The sequence below is a fragment of the Suncus etruscus genome, chromosome 15 (genome assembly GCF_024139225.1).
Source record: "Suncus etruscus isolate mSunEtr1 chromosome 15, mSunEtr1.pri.cur, whole genome shotgun sequence".
Lineage (NCBI taxonomy): Eukaryota > Metazoa > Chordata > Mammalia > Eulipotyphla > Soricidae > Suncus > Suncus etruscus.
In genome coordinates, this window is record NC_064862.1 from 4,794,052 (window position 1) to 4,813,854 (window position 19,803).

The 19,803-nt window shown below is 38.2% G+C and overlaps 1 protein-coding gene and 1 non-coding gene across 2 annotated transcripts in view; both read right to left on the bottom strand.

Moving 5' to 3' along the window:
• The window catches only part of MAP3K5 (mitogen-activated protein kinase kinase kinase 5), a 233,126-nt gene that overhangs the window by 182,698 nt on the left and 30,625 nt on the right, over window positions 1-19,803 (bottom strand). The window lies entirely within an intron of this gene.
• Window positions 10,778-10,884, bottom strand: LOC126031589 (U6 spliceosomal RNA). The gene has a single exon (XR_007503422.1). It is a non-coding gene; the product is annotated as a U6 spliceosomal RNA (small nuclear RNA).

A 19,803-nucleotide genomic window follows, 5' to 3' on the forward strand; every position in this document is an offset into this window, starting at 1 on the left:
TATATATATATAATATATATATATATATATATATATATATATATGATCTCTTGTTCTGCTTAGTTATTGAAGAGAGTACTAAAAATTCCTATTATTTGTTGCAGCAGTTAGCTTAAAGGGGAAATAAAGTCTCAAAAAAATAAAAAAAAACCCTCAAAATTATTTCCATTCACTATCCATTACCTATTATTATTGATGAAGGAATTCCTTTTATCTCAAATAAAAAAATCAAGTGACTCCAAGAATTTCCCAGACCCACAATTAAGCAATAGCTTCAAAAGATTCTAGGCTTCAAACATTATTATCAAGTACAATCAGTTTCTGCCCTGTTAGAATCCCTATTCTATGGCATCTCTTGGGAAGATAAATATGAGAAGGATTTTAGGATGTATTTTTTCAAGACCCAAATAGGCTATAAAAGAACTGCCTGCCTCAAGGCTACCTATTTCAAACATTTCACTGTATTTGTGCGTGAAAGAGATAATCAGACTCCTGGAATACTAACACAAGAAAGAACATAGTAATAAACAAAGGCCTATTGCCTATTATAGCAACCAACTTGATTCAGTAGCTTCAGCTGTTTTAAGACTAGCGCAGCAGCGTAGTCAGTAGAAGCCTTAGCAGATTTAACCTTAGAAATAATTTTTTTTTTTTTTTTTTTTTTTTGGTTTTTGGGCCACACCCGTTTGACGCTCAGGGGTTACTCCTGGCTATGAGCTCAGAAATCGCCCCTGGCTTGGGGAGACCATATGGGACGCGGGGGGATCGAACCGCAGTCCGTCCTACGCTAGCGCTTGTAAGGCAGACACCTTACCTCTAGCGCCACCTTCCCGGCCCCAGAAATAATGTTTATTGGGGCCGGGTAGGTGGCGCTGGAGGTAAGGTGTCTGCCTTGCAAGCGCTAGCCAAGGAAGGACCGCGGGTTCGATCCCCCGGCGTCCCAATATGGTCCCCCCAAGCCAGGGGCGATTTCTGAGCACATAGCCAGGAGTAACCCCTGAGCGTCAAACGGGTGTGGCCCAAATACCAAAAAAAAAAAAAAAAGAAATAATGTTTATTTACACACTCCACACCTTGAAGTTTTCAACTGACTCAACATTTCTATTCTAACAGACTAACCTCCTGTGAGAGCCCACTGTTTTCACCTCATAATTTACACCTTAGGGGCCGAAGAGGTGGTGCTAGAGGTAAGGCAGCTGCCTTGCAAACGCTAGCCTAGGATGAACCACGGTTCGACACCCCCCTCCCCCCGGCGTCCCATATGGTCCCCTCAAGCCAGGGGCAATTTCTGAGCGCATAGCCAGGAGTAACCCCTGAGCGTCAAATGGGTATGCCCCCCCAAAAAATGAATCTACACCTTAACATTTGACTGAACCTCAACATTAAAACACTCTTAATTTTGCCTAAGTTGCTACTTGACCTGATGAAAGTAAACCACATGACACCAAGATTTTGCTTTTTGTGACTTGGATTTTGAGCTTGTGACTCTGAAATCTGACTAATCCTCTAAACTAATAATGATTTAGTCTTCTTTGGATCATACTTTAGAAATAAGAGCAAATTTCTAAGCTGGTTGTGCTATTATTACCCAATATTACCACTTGAAAGAGGAAATCTCCCATTTAGCCAGCCTGAGTGAGCTCCAGGCCCTGAGAGTGTGCCAGTTGTCAGAAGTCACCACCATTATAATTTTTACAGAAGCCTCATCAATGAATCTCAGGAATGTGGGGATTACTCCAAGTGATATTTGGTCTGGCACTGCAGGCCTAATGATCCATGCTTTGGCCTGAAATTGCAGTAACGTGTGATCTGATGGTGCTAGAGGTTATACTTGGTAGTGTTCAGGAGTCAAACATCTGGCCTCATACATGCAAGGCATGCTCTCTATTCCTTTGAACCCATCTTCCAACTTGTTAAAATTCATAGATATCCAGTACACCTTTAAGACTGCCCTATGATTTGGGAATATTATTTAAAAAATTACATATCTTATAGTTTAAATAAGGCTTATCAAGCATTATGCTGAAGAGATGCTAAATATCTCTAAATAAAACTGACAAAGAAGTCATGATTATTGGCATCATCGTAGAAGATCCTGTTTCACAACTTCACATTCTAATTCAACATGAAATTATATCTCCTCTTTCTTTTACCTGGCATTGACCTAGAAAGATCATGTGCATTTCCATTTATTTATAAGGAGGGACTAACCTCCTTCTATTGCTGGATTTTGGGGGGAGGGAGGGTGTCATACACTGATGGCTCAGGAATTATTCCTAGCTTTGCTTTCAGAAATCGCCCCTGGTAGGCTCAGGGGGACCATATGGGATGCTGGGAATCAAACCACTGTCCATCCTGGGTTGGCTACTCGTGCAAGGCAAAACACACTTCTGACCCCCTACTGCTGGATTTATCATAAAATCCAACTCTATGTTTAAGACACACTGTTTATCCTTGAGATAAATTTCTCAACTCCAATTCCACTACAAACTGCAACTGATCCTCTTAAGTCTTAATAAGTTAAGTTTCTTTATTAACCAAAGTATATAGCAGCTTGTTTTCTATTGCCTGTATTATATTGTAGTCACTCAATTATCACAATTACCTACATAAATCTTACTTACATTTGCACCTCCACAATCCACAATCATCTAAATCAAATATTGCCCACAATTAAAATGAAATCCCACTAGCAGTAACTATCTTTACAAGTCATTTAAGCTTCTCCCATATGTGCTGAAGAGCCTGACTGGCTTCAGTGCATAAATATAGCAATCCCTGTGCATGAACTCATGAAAAGTATCTACTTAAAAGGCATGATTTTCCAGAAGAAATTATCTTTGCTAAGTAGGTTATCATTCTTCTTGGGTACATAAATACCAAAAGAGCTTACACAGCTAGATAGTTCTTAGACAATACTTATGTAACTGTGCCCTTGACTTTCCATAAATGAGTTAATATATCTGATCAACTCTCTGCCTTTAAGTGAAAAAGGAATTACCAGGTAGTACTCAGAATTTACTTTCTTTGGTAGGGAGAGAAGCAGGCAAAGGAAGAGCAGAAAAAGGAAGAAGGAGAAAAGGAGGAGGAAGCAGAAGAGGCAGAGTGCTACAGCAGAGAAGGAAGAGGAGGAAGGAGAGTAAAAAAATCAAAAACCCAATTTCTGAAGAAACTGCAAAGTCCACTAGGTGTGACTTAACCTCACCATATACCCTCAAAAAAGAAAAAAGGTATCTTCAGGCCAGAGAGAAAGTTAGAGTGAGGGATTAAGGCACAGATCTTTCATGTGAGGGTAATCAGACTGTGACATCTGATTGATTGATTAGATTGATTTGGCTGATTGATTTGGCCATCTAGGCAGATGCCTCCTTACTCATTCACTGCTCCATGTATGTTCCTCTTGAAGCTTGGTCAAAAAGGATGGCCTTCCCCAAACAGAAAAGGACTGTTCTTCGGTAAAAGATATACTACTAGCTGTGCTACCCTGGTAGAAACTCCAAAGAAGCTCTCAAAAATGGGTTCCAACTCCCGAGTACAACTAAGGAGAACACACACATACACAGAGAGACAGAGAGGCAAGACGGTTACTCTAGTAAGGTTTGTCATTACGTTATTTGATTTTATTTGGTTTGGGTCTTGGGGATCATGGCTCCATAGTATACCAAATTTAGGAAATGATCCTGATTATTTTTCCAGTGTGTTACCTTCTTTTAAAAGCTTTAAATAAGTCTTCAAGGTACACTACTTTTCAGGCTGAAAACTTCTCAAAATGGGGCAGGCCACCTCCTCCCATCCCTATCTCCTTACTTCTGGAAGACCCAGAAGCCACATCCACACCCCCCATTGCTTCTGGCATATAACAATCTGCTTCAAAAAATTCACAATTAATTTCAGGAGAGATACCAAATCAATGAAACTCCCAGGTACATAGTTGAAACTCTGGTACTCTCTCAGGAGAGGGATGGACTGATGTCCCATCAGCATACCCACAGCCTCTTGCATAAAAAATGGCCCAGCATCACAGCCTCAAAATTAATCTCAAAAGATATCAAACTGAGGAATTACCTCAGTTCAACAGCTCCTCCTAATTCTGTAATACTGACAGTCAAGTAGAAGCACAGCAAATTTCATAAGAAAAGCATAGAAGCCCACTGATTTTCTCTTATTGAACTATTTTTTGATAACTCAATTTTCCATTTTTTTGTAACAAGAAATATAAAACAAATTATTTTATGCCTGCTAAGAAGGCAGGTCTGGAGGGAAAAGATAGGAAACTGGGGAGAGGAGTGGCAAGAAGGTCACACTCATGTGATTGGTGCTGAATGTATGAAATGCATGACACACTCAATGTACTAAACAACTGTATTATGAACAACTTTGTAAACCACAGTGTTTAAGTAGAGTTAGAAAAAAAATTAGCTATTAAAAATTAAAGCTTATGGGGCCGGAGTGGTGGCACGAGTGGTAAGGTGTCTGCCTCGCATGCTCTAGCCTAGGATGGACTACATTTCGATCCCAAGTGTCCCATATGGTCCCCAAGCCAGGAATCAATTTCTGAGCTCATAGCCAGGAATAACCCCTGAGCGTCACTGGGTGTGTCCCAAAAACAAAAACAAAATTAAAGCCTTAAATGTATATTTTCAGTCATTAACCACTAAGGTGTGCATTTCTTTGAGTTTTGTACTGTATCCTTCCATACTCTACTAGCTTGAAGAATTTCATTTGATAGACCTGCTGACATTTTGTGGGATTTCCTTTGTATATGTGTTTCTTTTTGATCTTGCAGCTTTAAGTATTTTGTATCTATCTTTGGATTTTAATATTTGAGCACAATGTTTTGTAGTTAAGTGTATTTTCCACAGGAACAGCTAGACCTCTGAAAAATTCTTATCAATGATTTATTTATTGTTTCTACATCACTTGTGCTTTCCTATTCTTTAAGAATGCTAATTATGGGCCGGGCGGTGGCGCTAAAGGTAAGGTGCCTGCCTTGCCTGCGCTAGCCTTGGACGGACCGCGGTTCGATCCCCCGGTGTCCCATATGGTCCCCCAAGTCAGGAGCAACTTCTGAGCACATAGCCAGGAGTAACCCCTGAGCGTTACTGGGTGTGGCCCAAAAACCAAAAAAAAAAAAAAAAAGAATGCTAATTATATTGTTCCAACCCATAGTTCCATTTTTATTAATATCTTTATTTAAACACCCTGATTACACACATGATTGTAGTTGCCTTTCAGTCATGTAAAGAACACCCCCCTTCACCAGTGCGACATTCCCATCATCAATGTCCCAAGTCTTTCTCCTCCCCACCATACCCCACCTGTACTCTAGATAGGCTTTCTACTTCCCTCATTCATTCACATTATTATGATAGTTCTCAATGTAGTTATTTCTCTAACTGCACTCATCTCTCTGTGGTGAGCTTCATGTTGTGAGCTGGACCTTCTAGCCTCCTCTCTTTTGTCTCTGAGAATTATTGCAAAAATGTCTTTTATTTTTCTTAAAACCCGTAAATGAGTAAGACTATTTCCTCTGACTTATTTCATTCAGCATAAAAGGTTCCATGTACATCTATGTATAGAAAAATTTCATGACTTCATCTCTCTTGAGGGCTGCATAATATTCCATTGTGTGTATGTACCAGTTTCTTTAGCCATTCATCTGTTGAAGGGCATCTTGGTTGTTTCCAGAGTCTGGCTATTGTAAATAGTGCTGCAATGAATATAGGTGTGAGGAAGGGATGTTTGTATTGTACTTTTCTGTTCCTAGGGTATAACCCTAGGAGTGGTATAGCTGGATCGTATGGGGACTCCCTGTTACTATATACTGTTTACTTATTTCCACATAAATCAGCATAAAACAGCATGCTTCAGGAGCAGTGATTTGGGCCCCTTTATATGTTTCAGGCCAGGTATGGAGATTGCTGAGAGCTAGCTATAAGGGAGAGATCTGCCCTCGATTCTGGATTAGTCTTCAGTGATGTCAGCCAGAGGCAGGCCTCATCTGGAATGATGGGACAACAGGTAGAAGAAAACTATGTATTGTTAAATAATCTTTTTATAATGGTCAGATTGCTAGGAACCTGACTTCAACTGATTATTATGAAAGGCACTTTTTGTCAGCTAGTCTTAAGGATTTTGCATACTTTCTAGGAAAGTTAACGCTGGTATGTTTTTTCATTCACATAATTCAACATATTATGAAAGTGTTACTTTAAAAATGAGTGTGGTGTATCAAAGAAAGAAAAAGAAAAGAATAATATCAACCACAGAGGCAGGCAGTAGAGAGGGCATGAGGAGGATGACTGAGGTTATCGGTGCCGGGAAATGTACACTGGTAAAGAATGTACCTTGTATGACTGAAACTCAATCATGAATAATTTTGTAACTATGTACTACATGGTGATTCAATCAAAGAATTTATTTATAAAAAAATATAAAGCATCAGAGGAGGGATAAATGAGGGAAAAATGACCAATCTAAAATATTGGTCACTCTAGATTAAGACAGAAGACCCCTTTTTCTAGACCTCCAGTGGGGAGTATAGGATGATAAACTCCACAGACTGCAATAGAGTAGGAAGGAATAACAGAAAGTCACCTCCTGTGCTTTACTTAACGTTATTCCTTGGATCTTCACTGGCTTCACATACTGTATTTTATGTTTCTTTTTTCTTGGTTTGTTTCGTATATGGTGCTAGGGATCTAAGCTAGAACCTTGCCTATAAAAGACATGTACTCTGATCCTTTGAGTCCTTAATACTTAAATTTCTTACCCTTGCACAAACCCAGTAATCACAACACTCTGGAAACGTTCCTTTTTTTCCTCTCAGCTGTTTATTTTTAACAAGCATTTGTTATCTAATATGCTCAATGTACTGTGACGAGGGCAAAGAAATCAGCACCAGGCCTTCTATGAAATTATACTCAATTTATACTTGTGAGCTATGGAAATCCAAGGGTCAAAAAATCTACATAAATGTCCCCATAGAGCACATTACAAAGAATGATTAATCCATGTGAAAGTCTCAAGAAAGATGTGCAGAAGCAAAACCTTCAAAGAAAACCTTGAAACATGCACTATTTCATCACATAGTAGCAAGTTCAGGGTCATTTTTTCTGCTTTAGAATTGCATAAGATAGGAGTTCAAATGTATAACTCTTACATATCAGAGGTCTTTCCATGTTATTTATTTCCTCTACTATTCCTATGGACCAGGAAAATTTCAATCTCTTGCTATTTCAAGTTTCTTCCATTGCTAACCTTATCACTGAGTCTGCCAGTCTATGCCCTTAGGGGATAAACAAAAACCCCTTGAAAAGCAGCAGCAGGGATAAGAGGACAAATTTGAATTCACATTACTTAGGCAAAAGAAGATAAAAATAATCTTGTGGTTGTTTTAGGGTATGATTCAATGGTACAATGTATGTCTTACCTGTGTGAATCACAGAAGAGCCTTCTAGCTAACATTCTGTCCAACAGTTAAATCCACAAATAACACCATAGTCATTCCTCTCCTCTCTGTAGAATATACAGAGAACACAGAATATATTTTTTTCAAAGGCACCACAATTAATTTCTTCATAAAAGAGCTATAAAATCCTGAATCCTTGGGGCCGGGCGGTGGCGCTAAAGGTAAGGTGCCTGCCTTGCCTATGCTAGCCTTGGACGGACCGCGGTTCGATCCCCCGGTGTCCCATATGGTCCCCCAAGCCAGGAGCAACTTCTGAGCACATAGCCAGGAGTAACCCCTGAGCGTTACTGGGTGTGGCCCAAAAACCAAAAAAAAAAAAAAATCCTGAATCCTTTTCATTTGTTTATTTTGTTTGTTTCTTGGTGCAGAAGCCACAACCTATGTTTGAGGACAGGACTGTTCTGTGCCAAGAATTGAACCTGGGCCTCCCTCATGAAAAGCATACACTTTATCCATTAAGCTATTTCTTTGGCCATGTTGGGGTAAGAGATACCGGGATCAAACTGAGAGCCTCACATTTGCAAATGCTCTATTGCTGAGTTATATCCATAGTCCCCCACAAATTTCTATATTAAATTCACAAGAGAGAAAGAATTAAAGACATAGTGAATAAAGTGCAGTAATCAGAGACCTGCACTTATAGAACTCTACTACTGGAGTATAATCTACTATGGCACCAGCAATGGCATACCATGAAACCTATAGTCAAATAAATTATATTCTTAGAAAACTTACAAGCTAGTGGGAGAATGATCAAATAATTACATGTAAAAAGGTATACTGTAGTAAGTATAAATCTAATATAGGGAATGTGGAAAGGTATAAAGAAACATGACTAATTAGTAGAGATACCAATGAGAGCTTTGTCAAACTCTGAGCCTGAGAACTCACTCCATATATCTGAATTGGCTTCAATGACCTGGAATGTGAGGTAGACAACTGGATCTGAAAACAGGAGAACCTAATATTCTTTCTTTTTTTAATATAATAATAATTATTTTTATTTTGACCAAAGTGGATTACATATCTTTCATAGTAATATTTTAGGTACATATTGATATTGACTCAGGGAAATTCCCACCACCAAAGTTGTCCTCCCTCCACCCTCGTTCCCAGCATGCATCCCGTATCCTCCTTTACCCCCCCCCCCCAGGCTGCTAGTATAAGTGGTCCCCTCTGTGTCTAACTTGTTGTAGGTTGGGTATCAATTCTGTTGTTGTTGGCTTTGGATTCGGTGTTTAAGTCCGATCATTTTTATTACTACTCAGTGATCATACAATTTTTGGTCTTGGAACCCTCCATTATTTCCCCCTCAGTTTGAGAGGTGGAACAAGATGGTTCAAGTTATGTGGTTCTCAAAAGAGAAAAGAGCTGGAAGTTCCAGCTCACCTCAGGAAGCTCACCACAAAGAGTGATGAGTTTAGTTAGAGAAATAACTACATTTTGAACTGTCCTAATATTGAGAATGTATGAGGGAAATGTAGAGCCTGTTTAGGGTACAGGCGGGGGTTGGGTGGGGAGGAGGGTGATTTGGGACTTGGGTGATGGGAATGTTGCACTGGTGATGGGTGGTGTTCCTTTTATGACTGAAACCCAAACACAATCATGTATGTAATCAAGGTGTTTAAATAAAAAAAAAATTAAAAAAAAAAAAAAAAAAAAAAAAGTTATGTGGTTCTGTTTGAAGAAAAGAAAAAAATAAAATGGGGTAAAAATCAAACAAGCAAAAAATGGGTGAGTCCTTCTAGAGGCTATAAATATCAATTTGAGAGAAGAAAGAGAAACAGGGAGAAAAACACAACAACAATACAAAAAGAAAAATCAAACAAAAATCCAAAAAGCACTACAGCAATAAAGATAACCACCACACAATACCATGATCCTGAAATAAAAACAAAATTAAGCACAAAAAATGAAAACAACAACAACAATAACAAAACCAAAAAATTATTTTGTGCTGCTTCTTTTATTTATTTTTGAATAGGCACAAGTAAATATTGGGAAAATTAGAAAGAAAATTCCCTTGGCCTAAGAGATAAAGGATTTCTCCACCCTTGAAGTATACTGTCATGGATATAACTACAGACTCCATACATGTTCATTTACTCTCCCCTAGGTTCTTTTGTGGTGTATGGGAAACTTCTGCTCCATCATGAATGATGAGATCAGGCCTCTGTATCTAGAGATCTTGGTATTTGCACAGGTCAAAGAATGGAGCCTATGATGAAGTCTTTCTTTACGGTTCTAGAAGTTCTGTTCCATCACTGTTGTTTTAATCAGTCTTCTGTAGTTGGTGGTCTTGATTTTCATAACTGATCCTAGGATGAAGCCTAGGATAGAGTCTTTCGTTATGTTTCCAGAAGACCTGAGAACCTAATTTTCAATGAAGCTGGAAACCACCAAAGGGAAGCTGACTCAACCATCAAGCATACAACAGCCTTAATGATAAAGCACACATTTCAGCACTTTGACTTGCTTTTGCACACTGTAGAAAAAAATATCCATTTGCATACTGTTGGGAATAAAGGATGCTTATAATGAAGACCAGAGTAAGGAGTGTTTGTATGAAATCCAAGTGTTCCTGCTCAGAACGCTGACAGGACAACAGCTGGCATCTACTTGGCAGTTATTAAATATTTCTATTTTTTGAGCAAGTTAATTTGAATTTTTCCATCTGTTACATATCCTAGTTATAAAGATTACTTTAAATTGGTTGAATAAGTGCCACTTTCCCTTTTTCTACATAGATTACTTTAAATAGGCTAAAGATCAGTCTAATCCTAAAAAGTTTCTTCTGGCTAAAATACAGACTGATTCTGGGAATTCACTAATGGGGTTTAAGTCTAGAGAATTGTCTTGCTGCTATGTGGTTCTTAGTCTTGATGTGGACTAGGTTAGAGCACAGAGAAACAAAGTGAGAAGCTACTACTAGTCAGGTTGTGAGATGAGGGCATTTGAAAGAGGGAGGTGGTAATAATGATTGCTCAAGAGAAATAAGTTCTGGACTGATTTTGGAAGATCATCAGACACTTAAAACAAATTAGTGTCTAAATTATTTTTTTAATAATTTTTATTTTGACCAAAGTAGATTACAAATCTTTCACAGTAATATTTTAGGTACATACTGACATTGAATCAGGGGCATTCCCACCACCAATGTTATCCTCCCTTTAACCCTGTTCCCAGCATGTATCCCATATCCCTCTCCTTTGCCCCCCGGGCTGCCAGTATAAGTGGTTCCTTCTGTGTCTAGCTTGTTGTAGATTGGGTATCAATTCTGTTGTCATTGGTTTTGGATTTGGTGTTTAAAAAATGGAACACTTCACAAATTTGCATGTCATCCTTGTGCAGGGGCCATGCTAATCTTCTCTGTATTGTTCCAATTTTAGTATATGTGCTGCCAAAGTGTGCACAGTGTCTAAATTCTTGACATACTCATTAAAAATATCTTTCATGCAAAAGAAAGCCAGCTAGGTTTACAGCCAGTTAGGTTTATTGCTTAACATTAAATGCAATAGGGTGTGCCTAATCTACCCTTTGAAAAATAGACATAAGAGAATCAAAGGCAACATATAAAGTTTTGACTAGGCAAAACAAAATACAAAATGTGTAGGTTTGTGGGAAAATTGAGGGCAGATATGATAATGAGCTATAATACAACAGTAATTACAATTTAGAAATCTATGAATCCCTGTAGATTATTCCCTAAATAAATCGACTCAACCATCTAGAATTAAATAATCAGCAGGACCAGAGATAAGTGCTTGCCCTGCAACCAGCTGATGCTTGTTGGACTCCACACACCATTGGTTCCTGAATAAAGAGCCAGCAGTAAGACCTGAACACAGGTCTTAGACCTGACTTAGACCTAGATTCCTCCCCACCCCATCCCCAAATGGCCACGAGAGTGCTGACCATCAATGAAAAAATATTGTACATAGGAAATACTGCTTTAGGAAAGCCTTCCATAATTGGGGTGATTTCCTAAGTTTTCCCTCTTCTTTGTATATTTTAAAATAAAGTATCTGAATTTAAAAAAAAGGTAAGGAATACTAGATATAAAGCTGGAAGTGCTGTTCAGTAGAAAGCTGTGACACATCCACATAGATAAAAATGATAGAGGTTCTAATATCCAAGAAAGAGGAAAAACCTATATATTACCACTGTTTAAGAGGAAAATAAAATAAATTGGAAAATCTAAGATAATATTTTTATAATAGAATATTTTCCTTTTTTTTTTCAGAAGTAACAACAAAAAACTGAATGTTTGAAGAGTTGTCTGAAATCACTCAGTTCTCTCTTCCCCAGAAGCCTCAGCTCAGTACTCCTGAAGATCTTGCCCTGAGCACATTCTTGGCTCCATGACAATATGGTTAGAATGGGCAGGGAGGGAAAAAAAAAGGAGGTGGCATGAAGGTAACTGGGAATAGTGATGGAGAGAAGTGAACACTGGTAAAGGCATTGGTTCTGGAACACATATGTTTAAAACCCATTCAAGGAATAACTTTGTAACTTTGCAATGCCTGGTGATTCAATTAAGAAAGTTACTGGCATTACTGCCAGTAAGTACTACCAGTTAAGGCATTACTGTTGTGCTATTGCTCAGGCCCCCACAATTTAATCATTTTCAACTTGGCTTGTCAGAATAATTAAAACAAAAACCCAATTATCTCTTAAAAAATCCTTGTTAAGCCAAACTTTCTCATGACTTCTAAACCCAGTGAATTCATTTCATTCTTTCCCTATTTTCTTCCATCTTTGCTGCTTAGTCCTTCCAGAATAGCAGCATTACTTTGCTCTAATTCATAAACAGCAGGAAATTTGCCAAGTGTGAGGAAGGGATTTTTCTATTGTATTTTTGTGTTTCTAGGATACATCCCTAGGAGTGGTATAGCTGGATCAACTGGGAACTCAATTCCCAGGTTTTGGAGGAATCTACATATCTCTTTCCATAAAGGTTGAACTAGACGGCATTCCCACCAGCAGTGATTAAGAGTGCCTTTCTCTCCACATCCCCGCCAACACTGCTTGTTCTCATTCTTTGTGATGTGCGCCAATCTCTATGACATGAGATGGCACCTCATAGTTGTTTTGATTTGCATCTCCCTGATGATTAGTGATGTGGAACATGTTTTTATGTGCCTGTTGGCCATTAGTATTTCTTCTTCATAAAAGTGTTCATTTCTACTCCCCATTTTTTGATGGGGCTAGAGGTATTTTTTTTTCTTGTAAAGTTCCATCAGTGCCTTGTATACTTTGGATGTTGGCTCCTTATCTGATGGGTATTGGGTGAATAGTTTCTCCCACTCAGTAGGTGGCTCATGTATCCTGGGCACTATTTCCTTTAAAGAGCAGAAGCTTCTGAGCTTAATATATTCCCATCTGTTTATCTCTGCTTCCACTGTTGGAAGAGTGCAGTTTCCTCCTTAAAGATGCTTTTAGTACCAATCTCATTGAGTGTTTTGCCTATGTGTTGTTCTATATACCTTATGGTTTCAGGTCTGATAGCAAGGTCTTAAATGCATTTGCATTTTACCTTCCTATGGTGTTAGCAGGGGGGTCTGAGTTAGCCTTTTTTGCAAGTGTTTAACCAGCTGTGCTAACACCCCTTGTTGAAGAGGCTTTCTTTCCCTGCTCCATTTAGGATTTCTTGCTCCTTTATCAAAAATTAGATAATTGTATGTCGGGGGGGGGGGGGGCATTCTCTGAGTACTCAAGCCTATTCCACTGATCTGAATGTCTATCTATATTCCAATGTCATGCTCTTTTGCTAACTATTGCTTTGTAATACAGTTTAAAATTGGGGAAAGTAATGCCTCCCATATTCCTTTTCCCAAGGGTTGCTTTAGCTATTCAAGGCTGTTTATTGTTCCAAATGAATTTCAGAAGTGTTTGATCCACTTCTTTGAAGAAAATCATGAGTATCTTTAGAAGGATCGCATTAAATCTGTACAATGTTTTGGGTAGTATTGCCATTTTAATGATGTTAATCCTGCCAATCCAAGAGCAGGGTATGTGTTTCCATTCCCACATGCACTCTCTTATTTCTTGGAGGAGTGGTTTATAGTTCTTTTTGTATAGGTCCTTCACGTCTTTAGTCAAGTTGATCCAAGGTATTTGAGTTTGTGTGGCAGCAATGTGAATGGGGTTGTTTTCTTAATGTCCATTTCTTCCCTATCATTATAGGTGTATAAAAAGGCCATTGATTTCTGTGTGTTAATTAAGTAGCCTACCACCTTGCTATATGAGTGTATTGTTTCTAGAAGCTTTTTGGTAGAGTCTTTAGGGTTTTCTAAGTAGAGTATCATGTCATCTGCAAACAATGCGAGTTTGACTTCTTCCTTTCCTATCTGGATGCCTTTGATATCTTTTTCTTGCCTAATCACTATAACTAGTACTTCCAGTACTATGTTGAATAGGAGAGCTGAGAGAGGACAGCCTTGTCTTGTACCAGAATTCAGAGGAAAGGCTTTTAGTTTTCTCCATTGAGGATGATATTTGCCATTGGCTTGTGGTAGATGGCCTTAACTATATTGAGAAGGGTTCCTTTCATTCCCATCTTGCTGAGAGGTTTTTATTTTTTATCAAGAATGGATGTTGGACCTTATCAAATGCTTTCTCTGCAACTTTTGATATGATAATGTGATTTTTATTTTTCTTGTTGTTGATGCTGTGTATTATGTTGATAGATTTACGGATGTTAAACCATCCTTGCATTTTTGAGATGAAACCTACTTGATTGTAGTTAATGATCTTCTTGATGAGGCATTGGATCTTATTTGCCAGGATTTTGTTGAGGATCTTTGCATCAGTGTTCATCGGGGATATTGGTCTATAATTTTCTTTATTGGCAGCATCTCTCTCTGGTTTTGGTATCAAGGTGATGTTGGCTTCATAAAAGCTATTTGGAAGTGTTCCCATCTTTTTTTAATTTCATGATAGAGCCTGGCCAGGATTGTTAGTATATCCTCTTGAAAGGTTTGAAAGAATTCATTACTAAATCCATCTGGTCCTCGAGTTTTGTTTTTGGGCAGACATTTGATTACCGTTTTATTTCTCAGTATTGATAGGGGTGTTTAGATATGCTACGTTCTCCTTATTCAACCTTGGAAAGTAATAGGAGTCCAAGAATTTACCCATTTCTTCCAGGTTCTCATGTTTAGTGGCATAGAGTCTCTCAAAGTAATCTGATTACCCTTTGAATCTCTGGAATATCTATAGTGATCTCCCCCTTTTCATTTCTGATATAGGTTATTAAGTTTCTCTCTCTTTCCTTGTGAGTTTTGCCAATGGTCTATCAATCTTGTTTATTTTTTTAAAGAACCAATTTCTGCTTTCATTGATCTTTCCGATTGTGTTTTGAGTTTCCACTTCATTGATATCTGCTCTAAGCTTTTTTATTTTCTTCTGTCTCCCTATTTTTGGTTCCTTTTGTTGATCATTTTCTAATTATATAAGCTGCCTCATTAAGCTATTGAGGTATGTCCCTTCTTTCTTCCTGATGTGTGCTTGTAAAGCTATAAATTTTCCTCTGAGTACTGCTTTTGCTGTGTCCCATAGGTTCTGATAGGACCTGGCCCTCTCAGGAGAGCTTCAGATGACAAGAGAAGAGAAACAGGCAAAGCCGACAGGTCCCCTCATTTTCTCCCAGTCCACCAATAAAAAATTCCAAGTTTACTAGCATTCAAGAAATGCAAAGCAACATTAATAGGATGTTTAATATAGTCATGATGACTGTTCAAATACTGTAATGATTTTCACAATGGAACAAGCTGGTAGCTGAAGTTCTTATTTTCTTCTTCTAATTAACAAACACAAAAATACCAAAACATCTCCAAATGCAATAATATGCCAACAGTTACAGTCTGAAGGTGCTAAATTAAAATACTCCATTCCTATCCCACTCAATAATCAGATATCAATGTTCCAAGATGAAAAATGTGACCGTGGAGGGAAACAGTTTAAAAGGTTGAGCATGTTTTGTATGTGGGAGTTCCAGGTCTAATTTGGGGCAGTGTTTGGATACAAAGTTCCTCACCACCCCACTTCCAACGCCCACCTTGTCACCCACATACACATTCAACAGCACCAGTGGGAGCACTGAGCTGGGACTAGCCTCTGGCACAACTGGGCATAATTTAAAAGAAAAATAGTGGTCTCAAGCTAACAAGGTGATGAAAAGGCTAAGAAGGCAAAAAGCATATTAGTTTGCTTTCTGGTACAGAGTATCATTTCCCAAGCACACTGCTAAAGAAGGGAAGTGGTTATACAGAAAGCAGATTTAGGCTTCCATTCTTGTAATCTAACCCATGAAGAATGCAATATAGATAGATAGATAGATAGATAGATAGATAGATAGATAGATAGATAGATAGATAGATATAGATAGATAGATAGATATAGATATTGGGCTAAAGATATATATATATATATAAAGGCAGACTTAAAATGAAAAAAGTAGAGCCACTCCTACTTTCAGAAGGTTACCAACCTAGAAATAATAAGTTTGATTTTGCCTCATGAGATACCAATGACTAAGTCATCACTTGGTTTCTAGAAAATCACAGGGTGCCATCACTGGTAATATTCTAAAATCATCTTCAGAGCTAGAAGGATAGTATAGGGGGTAAGACCACATGTCTTGCAGGCAGAAAGTCCCAATTTGAAGTCCAGCACCACATGGTTCCTCATCACTGTAGATGCAGCACTCAGAATGCTAGAGTAGTCCAGGTATCCACAGCACAACAGGACCCAACTAGTATTAGTCCTCAGGCCTTGAATTGAATGACTGGCCCAACTGAGCAAGAATAAATGACCTAGAAGGGCCTTTGGATCCCTTATGCACACGTTTGGAGGTACCTTCAACATTTACTAAAATTGACTTTATTCATTTTTAATTCACCTTTTTCTGAGTATACTTCATTTCATATCTTCTAGAAAATATTTTCATATTCATTTCCTGCTAACATTCACTCTTTTCTCCCAACCATTCTTTTTCCCATCATTCTTTGCTGCCTTCCATAGATACCACCTGCCATGTTCTAGGTAGAAATCTAAAGAAGATTAAGTTGGGGCATATACTCTACAAAGGAAGAAAAATTTTAAACAAATACATTACAGTCCAAGTCAATAAGTGCAGATTAGAAATAAGACTGACAGAGAGAAAGCAATGAAGTGGGGAGGGGGAAAGCCAGTGCTTCCTGGAGATGAGAACTTGTGGGGGTGAGAGTAAAAGGGAGGGATGTGGGTAGGGGTGGGATAAAAGACATTTTTATCTATGTTCTAATTGTGATTTTTCCCAAGGGGGGGAAAAAAAAAGAGGAAGGGTATGTAGAGAAAATAAAGCAAAGACACAGCGCTTTGAAAGGGGAGTTCAGTGAGTCTAAGACAATGGCTGGAGACAGGAAGGCAGAGGTCAGGCTAGGATACAATGTTTGACATTTAAGTCTCAATATAGGTTTCAAAAGTCAAGCTTTTCTCCATCTGCCTGGCACTTGTTCCTCCAGATATCTATCCTATCCCATCATTTAGACCATGTTTTAATAGTTTTAGTCCCATCCTCCATCCCATCATTTAGACCATGTTTTAGTAAAAACTCCTCCTAATTCTTGCCACTGCCATCCCTGGCTTTATCCTACTTCTGCCACTAAATGCATTTTCTTCATGGTATTTAGCCCAACAGGAAGTCATTATTCATCTGATTGTTGCAAAGTGACTTATTCTAAAACACATAGCAAGATATATAAACACAGTATCAAAAAATGTCTATATTTTAAGTATTTTTCTTCCTGCATTTAAATAAATAGCTTGTACTTAATGTAACCACCCCATAAAAAAACAGTAATTGGGGCCTTTATGCTTTTGCTTCCTCTTCCATCATCCCACCATCCACCAAGATCAATGAATTGATTCTCTAACTTTTTCAAATCACAAGACCCTGGCATCAGGCAGTTACTGTTTATCCTGAAAGTGTGGGTAACCTTCAGGTGGATGGAACTGTGCTATGCATAGAAAATACGAGATAATGAGGGTGCAGAAGTAGGGACCTATAGACCTTTAAAAAAAAATCTCCTTGAGTTCTGTTGTCTATACTGCACTACTGACTCCTTATTTATATTGTTATATCACACATACTTTCTCTCCCTAATTCTAAAGCCATTTAAGCCCATTTTGATCATCATGCTAATAATATTATAAAAGGCAAGGTATGGTATAATGAATTTCAGCAAATTATTTGAACATGAATTATAGGTCTGCCTTAAAATGCTTATTTACTCTTTTACAAATCTGTATGGTCCCAGAGTTTGAATGAAGTCTGAGTGAAAGAAAAAGTTAAGCAAATCAGTGGTTACAATCCTAAATTAGGTAGAGTCTGTCTGAGAGCCAAAAATGCCACTTGAAAGGAAAGGCAATGTGTCCAAAGGTAGCTGGTCCTTCAGTATCACTTAGGAGTATTGATGTGGGCTTGGGAATAAAGAGAGAAAGTAGCCCAGCTCTACAGGGAGGACAGATGAAACCAAGGAACAGCAGGCAGATGTATGGCAAGTGAAAAGCTTTTCTCAAAAGCATTAAGAATCACATTAGGAGGAGATAAGGAACATCAGAAGATCAGTGTGATGATATATACTAGCAATCCACTGTTTCATGCATAATCTGTAAAAATTGGGAACCCATGGCCAGGAAGATAGTAAAATAAAGCCAGGAATTAACACTGACTCCTAGATTCCCCAGGAATGATCCCTGAGCAGAGTAAGCCCTGAACACAACTGGGATGACCCAAGAACAAAAAAAAAAAAAAGGAAAACTCATCAGTTATTTTTCATCAACTGGGTAAAGTACATAGGATGTTTCAGATAGAATATCCACGCACTGGGCTGGAATAGAAATCCACAGTGGACCAACCTTAGAGGTCTTCAAAAGTATAGGAAAAAAGAGATTAATGATGGTGGGACAAATGTAAATAATAAAAATGAGTTGAAATATTAAGTGTGACCCCTTCAAAGAACCTGAAATTCTCTGGACTTGGCGTCATCATTGTTTTAGTCATCCAGATACTCAGATATCCTCGAGGAATACAAGAAATCTTTCTCTCTTTACTCCTCCATTTAGTAAGGTACAAAGTCTGTCATTCTATTACCTATCAAATCCATTTCTTTCTTTTCTTTTCTTTTTTTTATTTTTGGGCCACACCCAGTAATGCTCAGGGGTAACTCCGTGCTCTGTGCTCAGAAATCGCTACTGGTTTGGGGAACCATATGGGATGCCTGAGGATCGAACCACGGTCCCTCCTAGGTCAGCGTGTGCAAGGCTGACACGCCACCCTGTGCCACCGCTCTGGCCCCAAATCCATTTATTTCATCCACACATCCCAGATGACCCCTTACTGCATCTTTATCCATGCTATTTACTATATAATATTCATATTTATCTTTTTCAATGCTGGGCATTTTTCATCTTCATCAAACTCCTATATCTTGGGGAAAGATGAAAAACCCTTAACTTTAGATTCTCATACCCTGCTTAACCTAGCTCCAGTCTCCATTTTTAGTCATCAGCATTTCTTCATCCTGGTTTCTGCCTAGATAATCATACATAAATCACCTTGTCCTTGCCTCAAAGCCTTCACACTGAAAAATCCCATTACCCACTCATTTTGGTCCTGTCCTTAGACAATCTCCTCTCATGGCTCTCTCTACTTGCCTCTGAGAAATTCAAGTATAACTAAATTATTAAAATTATATTTTAATTACATAGTACTTCACTGGATAAGCCATCCCTAAATGCCCCTAAACCCAGCATTACATAACTTATAGAGGTTAGCAAAGCAAAGAGATATATTCTAATGAGAAGAGTTTGAAAGAATTGTCTGTTTAATACTGTAGAAATGAAATAGAGCTAACAAAGCTTAAAATACATACTTCTAAGTCATTTTTAAGGAGCTATATATACATATAACTAGATCAATAGCTAGGTAAGTGTCTTGGAATATCTTTCTGATCTTTTAGTTGCCTTTACAAAGAAACTGTAGATGGGTTCATAAGAATACTGTCGATTGACTGAAATTTTATGCCATCTGTCATAGACTAAAATTTTTTGTCCCCAAACAAATTTATATGTTAAAACTTAATTTCCGTTGTGATGACATTAGGAAAGGGAGGCATCAAAGACGTAAGTAGGATAGATGTAGAGTTCATAAATGGATTTGACTCCTTATAGAAGATACTGGAGAGATCCTTCAACCACTTCAATAGAGCAAGAAAGTAGTCATCTTTGAACTAGAAATCAGGACTTCACTAAACAACAAATATTTCAGCACCCAACATTGGCATCCT